The sequence below is a fragment of the Falco naumanni genome, chromosome 1 (genome assembly GCF_017639655.2).
Source record: "Falco naumanni isolate bFalNau1 chromosome 1, bFalNau1.pat, whole genome shotgun sequence".
Classification (NCBI taxonomy): Eukaryota; Metazoa; Chordata; class Aves; order Falconiformes; family Falconidae; genus Falco; species Falco naumanni.
The window spans coordinates 17444504-17456964 of record NC_054054.1 but is presented as its reverse complement, the minus strand read 5'-3'; positions in this window follow the sequence as shown (position 1 = coordinate 17456964).

Genomic DNA, 12461 nt, shown 5'->3' with positions numbered 1-12461 from the left:
AATTTTTAATTTCCCTTGTAACCTTCTGTGGAATGCCTTGAAAATAAGTAATTTCAACTGTTTTTTCAAGCGAGGGATTTGTTGATACAGAGTCAGAGAATCACAGAAAATTTGCAGTTGGAAGGGACTCATGGTTAAGGAATTCTGAGAAGAACTGGACAGAGATGCTTTTCTTCCATAAAGGTGGTTTGGACTTACTAATGGTTTAGACTCTAGAGGTTCATTCATTCAGTTATAGAGTAATAGTAAGTAAAGTAATAGAGGTATTACATTCATTCAGTTGAAAAAAATGTCATTGATCTGTCATTTCCAGAAACTCTGTAACTTCTGGGTTAGCTATCTGTGCATCTCCGTTATCTGCCTCTTCCTCTTGTCTTCTGGCTTTTGGTAGTAGTCTATACATTCTGTCATTAAAAATACTTGGCTGACAATATTTTGTGGAGGCTACTTGCTGCCCTTGAATTCATCCAACTGTTCCCACATGTAAAGAAAAGATGGACATTCTTTTTTTGTGTGTGTGTGATGTTACTATCTTAATTATTTTCTTTATTCTCTAGTGGATGTATTAATAAACTTTATTGGTTGTCAGTGCCAAGTGTCTACCTGACATAAATTCCTCATGGCTTTTATATTTTATTTTTAATCTTTGCTCTGTAATGGAACAACCTCCTGAATTGCAAATCTCTTTATTGATTTTTTTTTCGGGGGGGGGGGGGGGGGGGGGGGGGAGGGTAAGCATACAATCACTGGTAGTAAGGAAGCATAAAGCACTGATTTTTTAAAAAAGAACAATTAAAAGTCACAAATTAGTTGTGTATGTTTGTTTTGTTGGGTTTTTTTTTGTTTTGTTTCTTTTTTTTAGTTGTTGATGCAGAAAATATTGCAGTGGGACATGTTTACAGTAGAATAAAAATACAAGAGGTAACTGTATTGGTGATAACAAAAAGATCTCTTTTTCTTGTGGTAAAAATGTGTCCCTATCCTGAAACCAGACAGTGGCCAGCTAACTAGTTCTCTGTACCTTGTGTTCAGATCTGGCTTCAGTGGCTTACATGCTTCCTTATGCTCCACATTCCTTGCAGAATGGGTTGTCACTCTGTCCCTCAGTAGGATGCTTTTCTACAATTACCTCGATGCCTTCTGGAAAACTCAAATTAAACAAATATCTTTCCTCTCAGGTAGCGAATGTATGGCCTGCAAGTTTTTTATTGTATCTACCAGCACAGAAGTCAGGAAAGAAGATAACGCTTCTTACACAGCCCGAAGCAGCCAGACGGCCATAGTGACTTTGTCAGCAAAACACGTAAGTCCGTAGCAAGAACTACTGAGTCACTTAGGCACTTGCTAAATCTTTGGTTGAACCAACACGATTTATAAAGCCTACGGACCCTGTGAAAAAGAACAGACCCAACTCCTGAGTCAGCGTAACTCGTGGGCCTTTTAGATGTGTCATTCGAAAAGTCAGTCGTATGTATCATGTAGGTGTCCAACTACATGTAAATATTTTGCAGAATCAATTAAATAACTTGCTTGCTAACAGCAGTTTTGAAAACAAGGCAGCAACTCTGAAAATGAGATTTGCTTTCTGTAGTGTCTAGCCTCCTGCTTGCTTCATCAAAAGCCATTCAAATTGTTCTACCACCAGGCTGACTAACCCATTTAAAGTTCCATTGGAATAATTCTTTATTCCAACAAAATTGTTCCAACAACTTATATTCTTGATTATTAAATACTTTTTTAGCTACTTCTCTGTGGCTAAAAAATAAGAACTGTGCCTTTCATTAAAGGAAATAGCTTGTTGAAAGCTATATAAAGACATATAAATACAAATATAAACAAGCAAACAATTAAAAGGGAGTTATGAAATTCCAAATATTTTCTTCCTTGATGAAAGTAGCATAACAGTGTAATCTTAAGGTAAGTCACTCTTTAGTTAGTCTTACCAGACATATGATTTGCATAGTCAGTGAAGGCTATTTTTCTCTTTTTCATCATTTGTAATTAGGACAAAGTGCTTTCAAATGAATAAGCCTCCTTCCTTTGTAGCAAAACAAAACCCCTGTAGATAGTAAGCCTTGTTACTGTTTTCTGCATGGGTAATATTTTTGAAGCTTCGCGTATTTCCTAAGTTTAAAGAACTAAAATTGTGAAATCTCAGTCTGAACTTCCACGCGTTACCCACAGTCTGTGACATAGTAAATCCTTAACAAAGTTTGCTGATGCATCACAAATAAAATGTAGTTTCAGAAACGTATGCAAACTGGATGTATAAATTTCAGGGCAATGGGAAATCCACTAGATCTTTAGCTACTTGTATAGTTATTGTAGTTGGTTTTTATTTTTGTTTTCCTTTAAACTGCATTTATTTCCAAATTGGATACCAATTATTTCAGTTTCGTCAGTGGCCTTCTACACACTGAAAGCTCTCATTTAATACAGGTTTTCTTCTTAGGCTGCTATCAGTACTTAGGTTACCTTTTACTTTTTTCCTCTTCTTAATAAATAAACAGAGCTTTTCCAGGCTTCTCCCAAGTGAGGCATTCAGAACCTGTGTAAGTTTAAAATATTTTTCCTAAAATGTGAACACTTGAACGATGTATGCCAACACTGACTAACCGTTCCATTTTTGGGGTATTGTGTATGTAAATTCACAGTAAATTTCTTCTGTAAATGGTCTTAAGGATTATTCAGGCCATTTACACCTTCTGATGAGTGAGCTGCAAGACTACATCCCTACAGAACCAAATAAATAATTCAGTTGAGAGCGGTGTTATCAAATCTGTCACTAGTAATCTGTTTAGTAGGTGCTGTAATTGCACCTATTCTTCAACTGCAACAAAGCCTGTTACAGAAGTGAGAACTCTGATAGAAGTCTTAGCATGTTGAACCCATCTTTATTTGACAAATGTATGTGTTTGTCAATAGTACTTTGAATTCCCTTGAAAAGATGCAGTTTTCTATTTAAAAAACCCACCTAATTGGATGTCTTTCCTATAATTATTTAGTACTTTGAAAACGGCACTGCAGTCATTTACTGTTGTAAAATAAGCCAAAGAGGAGGAAGTTGCTTCCCAAACAGCGCTGGGCAGAACGCTTGGAAATATTAGCTGTGTCTAGCCAGTTTAGTATCTGTTCTTGCCTGTTAGGCAGCGATACCATTAGGTGCTTGCCAGTAACAGAATCTATGGCTGGGAGATTGTAGCAGCTGAATAAACAGATTGAAAAGTTGAGCTTTAGGCAAGGAACAAAAAGAATGTTCATACTGAGCAAGTCAGAAATCAGTACCTCACCTGACTTATGCAGGTATTTGGGGGAAAACCCCTTCTCACTAGGTCCGTGGTTTGCTTAGGAGGAACAAGGGTTAATGAAAACATAACCCCCCTGCTATTTAGCAAAGCTATGCTATTAATTACAGCAAATGGAGCATTCATTACAAGGAACAAGGAATTACTTTCAGTTACTGGCACTGAAAATATAAAAACCTTACCTTTTGTACTGAAGGCAATAAAATTTAAAAGCATAAGCTTGTAAGATTGTTGTTATCTTAAAGCTTCCTTCAAACTAATCAATTCAAAGGAATTATAGTACCTCTTTAGAAAATAGCAACCCTCAGCTTGTGATTTATTTTTAATTATTTTAAAGTAGTTCAGACAGAGGATTTAAAAGAAAAATCTTCAACCAGATTGAGTAATTTCACATAAAACCTAAACATAAGTAAGTCTTTTTCCTAAAGTCCAGATTAAATCACTTACTGTTAAATGTAAGCAAACTGAAACAGGAATTTTCATATGCAGAAACACGTTTTCAGTCCAGTTAGTGATATAATCAGAATGATTAAATTCTGTACATCATGATTGTTTAAGGCTAAGTTCAAATGACAAAAATCTCAGGAAAACAATGGTATCAGGCAGTTCTGTCATTTTAAGCCCGAGCAATGCCTGAGTCTTAACACTATAAACCACTTGATCCACGGTACCCTATCGCTAAGGTCCTGCCAAAAGGAGCAAATGTCAGGGATAATTCAGCTCCTAAGCCAATTGCAGTGGAAACCAGGGATCATATCAAGACCAATTTGGAGCAGATTAATGAAAAAAGGGCTTAATGAGCCGTGTACCCCTAAAAGAATGCTTGTAAAATCCACCCCTAATGAGGGTGGGGAGATAGACGAGTTTGTGAGAAACAAGTCAGGACCATTAACCTTGGGGTATTACGAGATCCTTGGGACTCTAATTCTTGTCACAAGGTCAAGCTTTTACAAAGCAATTATTAAGGATCTTTATAGTATCAACATACAGACACACACACATACTCAAAGCCTTTTAACGTCGGGGATTCTGGACTCATTTCCCTTCTCCAACTAATCACATTTATTATTTTTTTTCCTGCTTTCCTTGTTCATAAAGGTACCTATACAGGTGATGTATCTCTTGGCTTGTGCAACCAGTATAATTGTACTATTCAGTGCCCAAACAAAAGCAGGGAACCAAAGTTTTATTTATTATTTCACTTCTGCCTTTCTCTCAGCTTGATTTGTATGCCTTTCTGTTGGAATGAATAAAGAAAGGAAAATTCTCACCTCTGCCATAGTGGGTCTGCTGATCTAACTTTAATTTTGAATGAGGACAGGTTGGCATTAGTGCCCACTGCCAATTTGAATTTTTCCAAAGTACAAGAAAATAGTCTGTCATGAGTGATCACATTTAAGCATTTCATTAGTCCTACTACTTCTGAGCCAGATACATATGGAGAGTAGAACGTTAGATAAAAAGAGAAAAATATAATCTTAGTGTGACAGTGAAGTCTGGTATCACTACTACTGTAATTTCTGCTCATGCGACTAAGGTATAAAATGTTATAAATCTCATTATGGAGTTGCAAGAGCTCAGCTAACAGTTTGACGGCTAGATTGGGCTGCTGTCAGTTCATTAGTGTGGGGGCATTCTCATTAAAATCGTTGGGAGCAAATAAGCTAAAAAGTGATGCGCTTAGGAGTAGCAGAGTCTACTTTCATTGAGATGAACAGGAATTCTTCCTGGGCAGCAGCTCTTGGGTTTGCTCTGGCCATATGGGCCACTTCGGTGGAAATGCAATCATACAGGCAGTATTTTAACTTCTCTGCAGAGTGAAATACAGAGTTGAGTATTGGACAGTGCAGGAAGAAACATTTGTATTGCATAAATACATTCTTATAGATGGCCAACTGCTAAAATGAGTAGTGTAAAGCAAGAATAGCTTAGGAGTTGCCAAGAAACTGAAAGTTTTCAAAATGTATTTTAACCTAATTTGATTATTTCATTTCTCAGAAGCCACCATTGTATGCTGAAATTTATTTTATTTTCAGATTGGAACATAGTCTCTGTGATTACATTTATAACTCTTTAAATGTTGAAATGTTAAGGACCACCTACAACTACCTGGACTGTAGAGTTTTACAGTTTTAAATCCGGGCTGATCAAACACCCACCCTCACCCCCCACCCCCCCCAGACAGCTTTTCTAATTCCACTTTAATGTCTGTGTAGTATGGGGGCCTGGAGTAGTTTTTCTGCCAATTTCTTCGCAGCAACCACATAGCTGTTATCTCCTCACTGTTTCTGCTTAAAAAGGAAAAATGTGTCAGTAAACTAAAGGTACAGAATACTTTCTGCCAATTTTTGTACTTGAGGCTTTCATTTTCCCCAGCAGCACTTCATCTCACTATCAAGGCAATACAACAATTAGTGATTAGGTCAGCAAGAATCCTGAATTCATGTGTATCCGAATGTGAAGGTTAGAACACAGTGGCTGTCCAAAAGCTTAGATCCTTTCATTTCCTTATAAGTAGCATCCTAGCTCTGAATGTTCTGGAAAGATAAAATATGAATTGAGATCAAAGATTAATAAATCTGTTAATGCAAAACACAGGTGAAATAGTTGAACAAAAAGAGTTGAATTTTACAATCCACATTTTACCACCAAGAATGATGGGGCATTCTCAGAGGTATATGTCTCAGCATTCTAACCATTAGTTAGAATTCTAACTAATTTCATTCTCAAGAAAACAGTCACAGCACAAAACTGTTCCCTTGAAAGTTGTGTTCTTGATTTGCATCTCTGTAGTCTTCTGCATCAAGGAAGGAGTGAAAGGAGAGATTCACACTGGGGCAATTCCATCAGACAGAGGCTTAAATGAAGCAGGAATAAGGAATTCATAAAGCCACATTATCTTCTCTGTATGCTTCGTGGTTTGTGATCATTGCCACTATCAAGGAAGCTGCACGAGTAAGTAACAAGTATTTTTATTTAACACAGCACATATTTCTTTTGGGTTTCATATTTAATGATGCTGGATGTAGCTGATAGGATGAGCACTGTGATTCAGCTTTCAGAAATTTAACAAAGGACTTCCTATTTTCAGGATGTGAAGAAGTTCCCCTGAGTTCTTTAGGAGGCTAAAATACAGTATTATGTTACAGTCTGAGCAGCTCTGAGCCAAGCAGCAAAGTGTTAATTGTATCCACAAGCACTTATGGATGCAAGCTGCGAAATGTCAGCTTGAATATCTGCTTCAGTTTAATTATTTTAATAACGACTGACCTAATTCTTGAATTAGTCATCAAGTTTTAATATATCGAAATATCACGCAGTGTTTCAGTAGAACACTGAAATGGCAAGGTGAAGATTTTTTCAATTTTTTTAATAAAAAGGTTGGGGTTTTGAAGAAAACACATACAAAATGTCAAGAATTTCAAATCTCAAATGCAAACTTTTTCATTCTTTGTGAGAAAGATAGCAGAAGCTGGGAGGCTTTTAAACACTTGCAAACATGGAGAGGAGAAATCTTCAAAAATAATTCTGTGGGTCTTTTATGTATGATACCTGCCTGCTCTGACAGTTTGTTTACAGCTGTCTATATAAATCTCATACAGATTTTTAGACGTATCCTCTAAATTTGCAGTAAACCTAATTTAGCCTCAGATTTTTAACAAAATATTATTATAATTATATTGGAAGTAGATTAACATCTTGCAGATAACATTATTGTTGGTTATCCTTAAGCTGTGAAAAGTTTTGTCATAAAGGAACCATCTTGTCTTACCAGAAGGACTGCCACGTGTGTATATTTCAATGCTCCAACAGTTGCGTCTTCAGTAGTGACACTCTCCAAAAATTCAGGATTGTTGTGTGGCTCACATTCATAACCTGCAAAACCCTGAAACAGTACTAAGCATCAAAAATTCCTAAGGTAAGATTTAATAAAAGGGTACAGAATGCTCTAAGACTAGTTCTATGGAAAGTCTTGAAAGAGCAGTAACACAGGTACTATTGATAACAAAACAAAAAAGTCCTGGCACTGCCAAAAGGACCAAAGGGTGAAAGTCTTCAGGTTAGGACTTGATCTATGGTTCAGAGCGTTGGTTCATTCCATTAGAAAGATGTAAAGCGAGAAAGAGGACAGTTCAGTTATTACCAAGTTTGGATTTGAACGGAGATGATACACTCCCCACATATTTTTAAAATTAATGTTAAAATAGGCCCTTGACTCAGAAACTGAACTATGTATACAATGAATAACATACCTGTATATATCTGTTCCCAACAGCTGCAACTCAACGGAAATGGTTGGCTGTTAATTCTAACCAGGGTCCCACTAAACCCTGAAGACGGAGGAAGGGCATTTGGACTTCAAAGCACCATTCAGCAGGCCTTTCCTAGCCTGGGAGCAAGTGCCAGCATATTTAGGTAAATTATTTCCTGCAAACCATTTCATAATAGACCTGGAGGATCTGAATTAAATGAAAAAAAAAAAAAAAAGTTGCCATTTAAATCGAAGTAGTCACATGGTAATGAAAGCAGCAACTTCCCATAAACTGTATGGGACGCTCTTGCCTTGAGGGATAGGTGTTTTACACAGCAGGGTAACGTCTCAAACGTTACCGTGATAGGGAGCCACAGCTCATTTAAGCAGTATTTTATCTTTTATAATTAAAATATAATATTTTTTTTCTTTACAAACACAATCAACATAGTGCAAAGGGAAAGTTTAAGTCTGTGTTAGTCAGTGCCTGTTGCTGTGACCAGGACCCCCAGTTGCTGAAGGCTCACCAACCTAAAGTACTGTAAAGCATTATGAGCAGTGCCCTGGGACACCTGGCCTGCTGTCAAACACTCTGAATATGGAATGGCGAGGTGGGGGAATGGAAAAGATGATTGTCCTCTCTTGCCTCAACATCCTGAATGTAAAAGCAAAACCAGAACTGGCATTCGGTTTCTGCATATATCCTTCCCACCCTCCCTTCTGTAAGAAATCGTGCCTTGAATAACTAACAAGCATGCAAATCTAAGAAGTATGAAGCATGTCAGTAGGAATCCTGATGTCCTTTTCCATGTCTAAATAGCTTTTATGAAATACATTACCACTGACTTTAAATGCTTATGTAAAATCTGAGGAAAAGAGTAGGTTAGGATTTAGTGCTCACATGATATTTGTCGAGGATAAATTATTTTCCTGGCAAGCAGCTGAATAAAATTTTTCCTGTTGGTGGTTTGATTGCTAAAATAACATTATAAATATTGTCCCAAGGAAGACTTGCAGAAAATACTGCTGAATCTCCAGCTTTTTTTCTTTCCAGAAATAATTGGAATCTCTTTATTAAAATATTATATATATTATTTATAAATTCTAATGGTGTAAACGAAGCACGTGAAAACAGAGGTTGGTTAACTCCTAAAAACAAAGCAGAGAGAAAGCTGTAAGGTAACACTTTGTATAAGGTAATACTACGACCTGTACAAGGTATTACTATGACTATTCTCCTGAATCTCAAACAGAAAAGACACTTTGAAGAAAAAGCAGATAAGCAAAAACTTCAAGATATAGCCAACCCGATGAAGCTATCCTAAATGATGGGTTGTTTAAGCCTCAACCAAATCGTTTCCATGGAATTATGGTATGGGAGATAGGACAACAATTCCATGTACAAAAATTATCCATAGATCAATATACAGAAATATATTCAATATATATTCATATATATTGATACCAACATATGGAAAATGTTATACAGAGGTTTTATCACAGTAAGCTTAATACCTGACATGTCAGTGCAAGTCTGCATGGAATGACTCATTTAATTTTAATGCAGAATATGTCCCTTAGGGGACATAAACAGCAAAGGCAGTTATTTACCTCTACTGCATATCCAGAGGTACGCTTATCAAAATGTTTCCAGAAAGCTCATGTGCATCTTCCATTGCAGCCAAAATATCTAAAAGCCTAAGAATAAACAAAACCATTCTGAAAGAAATCTGGAGAAGTAAATGAAATGGTGTAAAAGCAAAGTAAAAATTGGCTTGCTTATCTAGATAACATAGATACTGCGCAGAGCGTGAAGTGAAATTCTGTCCAAATTAAAGATTTATTCGGTCACTAAGTACAGCTGGAACAACCATTTTGAGAAACCTGGTTTTCATTTTGCCAGTCTCTTCTAATATTCTACCATCTTGGAAAAGTCTTGAATTTAAATTTATACTACAAATAATATTTCTGCTCTACAAAGTATGTCACTGAACATCAAAGTGCCTAATCTGAGCAAAGAAACGCCATGAAGATGCAATGTACGTGTCCCAAATTCTGGGCTTGATTGGTAGCCATGTAGAATGCTTAGGGTTATTATATCTATTCACCCATAGCAAAACCGTACAGTCATTTGCTGCTTGCTGACGTGTCCATAGATGGTAAATACAGCTGATGTGGAACAAATCTTTTGCTTGAACGCTTTGGAATATTTGCCATGCCAGTGCATCCCACAATTGTGTAAAGGCTGCGTCTCGTAATCCCACGCAAAACAAAGCCAGAATTATTCTATTTGTGTAATAATTTTGTTAATTTGAATGTCTGTCCATTTTGATATATTGTAAAATGAAAATCTGCCAAGAACTGATGAAAGCCTTGAGTACTAAAAAAATATGATTTCATATTTGGCTCTAATTGTTAAGTACATGCATAGAAATACGTGAGGTCAGGCTTACAGTTCAGCCACACCAGTGTGAATGTAGAGCACGTCTGTAGAGTATTAAGGTGACTGCCTCCTGATAATCTAAGAAGAAATTTTTATTTTCAGAAACTTAAGTTATTTTACCAAAGTATAAATTAACAGCCAACTATTTTCCAATGCAAGAGTCAGGTAGAAGGATTTTAAAACTTACTAGTCTCATAACCTATTTTCTAAAAACTGAGCACATTTAAATAATTAAATACAGAAATATTAATGATCAAGCAAGTTCTGTACTTTCCTCAGTTTTTCAGGACTCTTTGTAATGTTGAGGATCTCTTTAGTGTTACTCTATTTGTGCCTGTGTTCTCAAAGTCGCATGTGTGTTTTCCCTAAAATTCAGGTCTATGTCAACACCTTTCTGTACAAGGCCCCCTTCTAGCTAAACTGGAAATTGAAAATGTCAGGTGTGCTATTGTGTCTGTGAACCTATAATTTTATCTCTATTACACTATTTCAACTTTTACTTTTCCGTTTGTTTGTTGGATGCTTATGTAGAGTTGTAACAAAGCTGAACAAAAAAGGGTATGAAGCAATGTTTTTTTGAAAACACCTACTTGATGATATCTGTTAAAATATCAGCTAATTTTTGACAACATCAAATGCCACTCCACAAATCTGTAGCAGATGCTGTGGAAAGTAACAGTGGCTTCTGCAGAAAATTCATGTCTTGACTATAGAAAAGCCACATCTTGACTACTGATTTGTGGGAAAGCTGTTGGTGCTGGGTCCCAACAACTGGCTGCTGCTGCTGTGCCACAGCTGGGGGCAGGCACTTCTGGCTGCAGCAAAAGCCCATGAGAGCACGGCTTAACAACCCCGCTCAGGGCAAGACATGTCTTTGTTGAGATGCGAAAACTCAATTTGCAGTTATGTTTGGGATGCAGTTCTACAGCTGTTTCCTTTCAGGCAGTTCAACTGTGAATAAGAGTGTTTGATTAATGTTATTCCACAGGAACCTGCGTCACTTGTTTCAAAACTCACAGCGAAATATTTCAGAGCACAGCTGCGGGTTGCGCTTGCAGAAAGTCTCGTTCCATGGTACCCATCGCAAGCGTTGCAAAGGGAGGCTAGAGAACAATGTAGGTTTTTTTCCTATTCCCCTTCCCCCTCACTCCTCTGCCTGCTGCCATTGCCCTAGGTCTGCACTACTGCTTCCAACCCGAGTATCTCTGACAGGAGAGAGACGCGTGCATTCAGACTGCTGTTCCAGTGCTGCCGTTCAGCCTTGAATCATTTTTGACTACAACCATCCTGGAAAAAGAGGTGTAAGTCTCATGAAGAAAGAAGATTTTGTAAGTTTCTCGAAACTCTGCTCGAGGCAAAAGATGAAAAGTACTGAAGCGCAGGGAGAAAAAGGCAGAGGGACCTCGGCTGTCCTGGGTGTGTGACAGCAGCTTGTCCTGCGGTACCTCAGCACTTGCTGCCTTCTGCAGGAGCTGAGCTCACTGATGTTGGTGTAGAAAGAAAACCTGCAGGAAAATTGGCGGGACACCGCTTCACCGGGCGAGTGACTGACTTTAACACACTGTCATTTAAACGCAACATTAATACATTTGGAGGTGGAAATGTGTAGTGCTAATTTGTGCTATGGTTTACTTTATGTTTTCTATTAGTAGGAGAGCTGGCGCAGTTAACATTGGTTGATATCAAAACGAACCAGAGCCGGACAGTGCTGAGGCATTTCCATCCGCGGCTGTGTGCCACCCACCCAGCCCAGGGCAAGTCTTGCGGCAGCAACAAGATGAACAGCGGACACCCAAGGAAGAGCTGCGCAGCTGGCCTCTGTGCATTTCTATGCATTTGCTTTATGCGTAACTAGGCAAGTAAAACCCGTTGCAGCGCGTTCACTGTTTTCCAGCAGTTTAATTCCATGTCAGATGGCAACGCCATCGCGGTCCTGCCCTTCCCCCTCACCTGCCTGAGGAGCAGGGGCGGGGCATAGAGCAGGCAGGCGGGCGGTGATTGGTTGCGGGGTGCAGCTGCTGAGTGGTGATTGGTGGCTGGCAGGCACCAAGGCTCTGCCCTGCTGCGTTATAGCTGAGAGCAACTGGGGCGCAGCAGGCCTCGGCCCCTGCTCCCTCCATTCGTCTCACAGGGCAAAACCTCACCTCAGGGCCACTGATGTAGCCTTGCTGCAATGTGCAGGCTGAGCTGTGTACAAGGAGATAACCAAGTCTGCTGTGAGGGGGAGGTTAAGCCCCGGGTGTGGGCTTGTCGTGGCAGAGGGGAGGAAACTGGTGAAGAAGTAGAGTTAGGCAAGTGTTCCCCCATGATGGTGCTGTACTGCCGACCTCCTAAACAAACGCAGGAGCAGGGATGTCAGGCGAGGAGGCTGTAGACCGCAGACACAATAAGGTGACAGGTCTTCAAAATAAAGAAAATTTTATTGCATGAAGTGACAAGGGGGAAGAGTGATAAGGGCTAA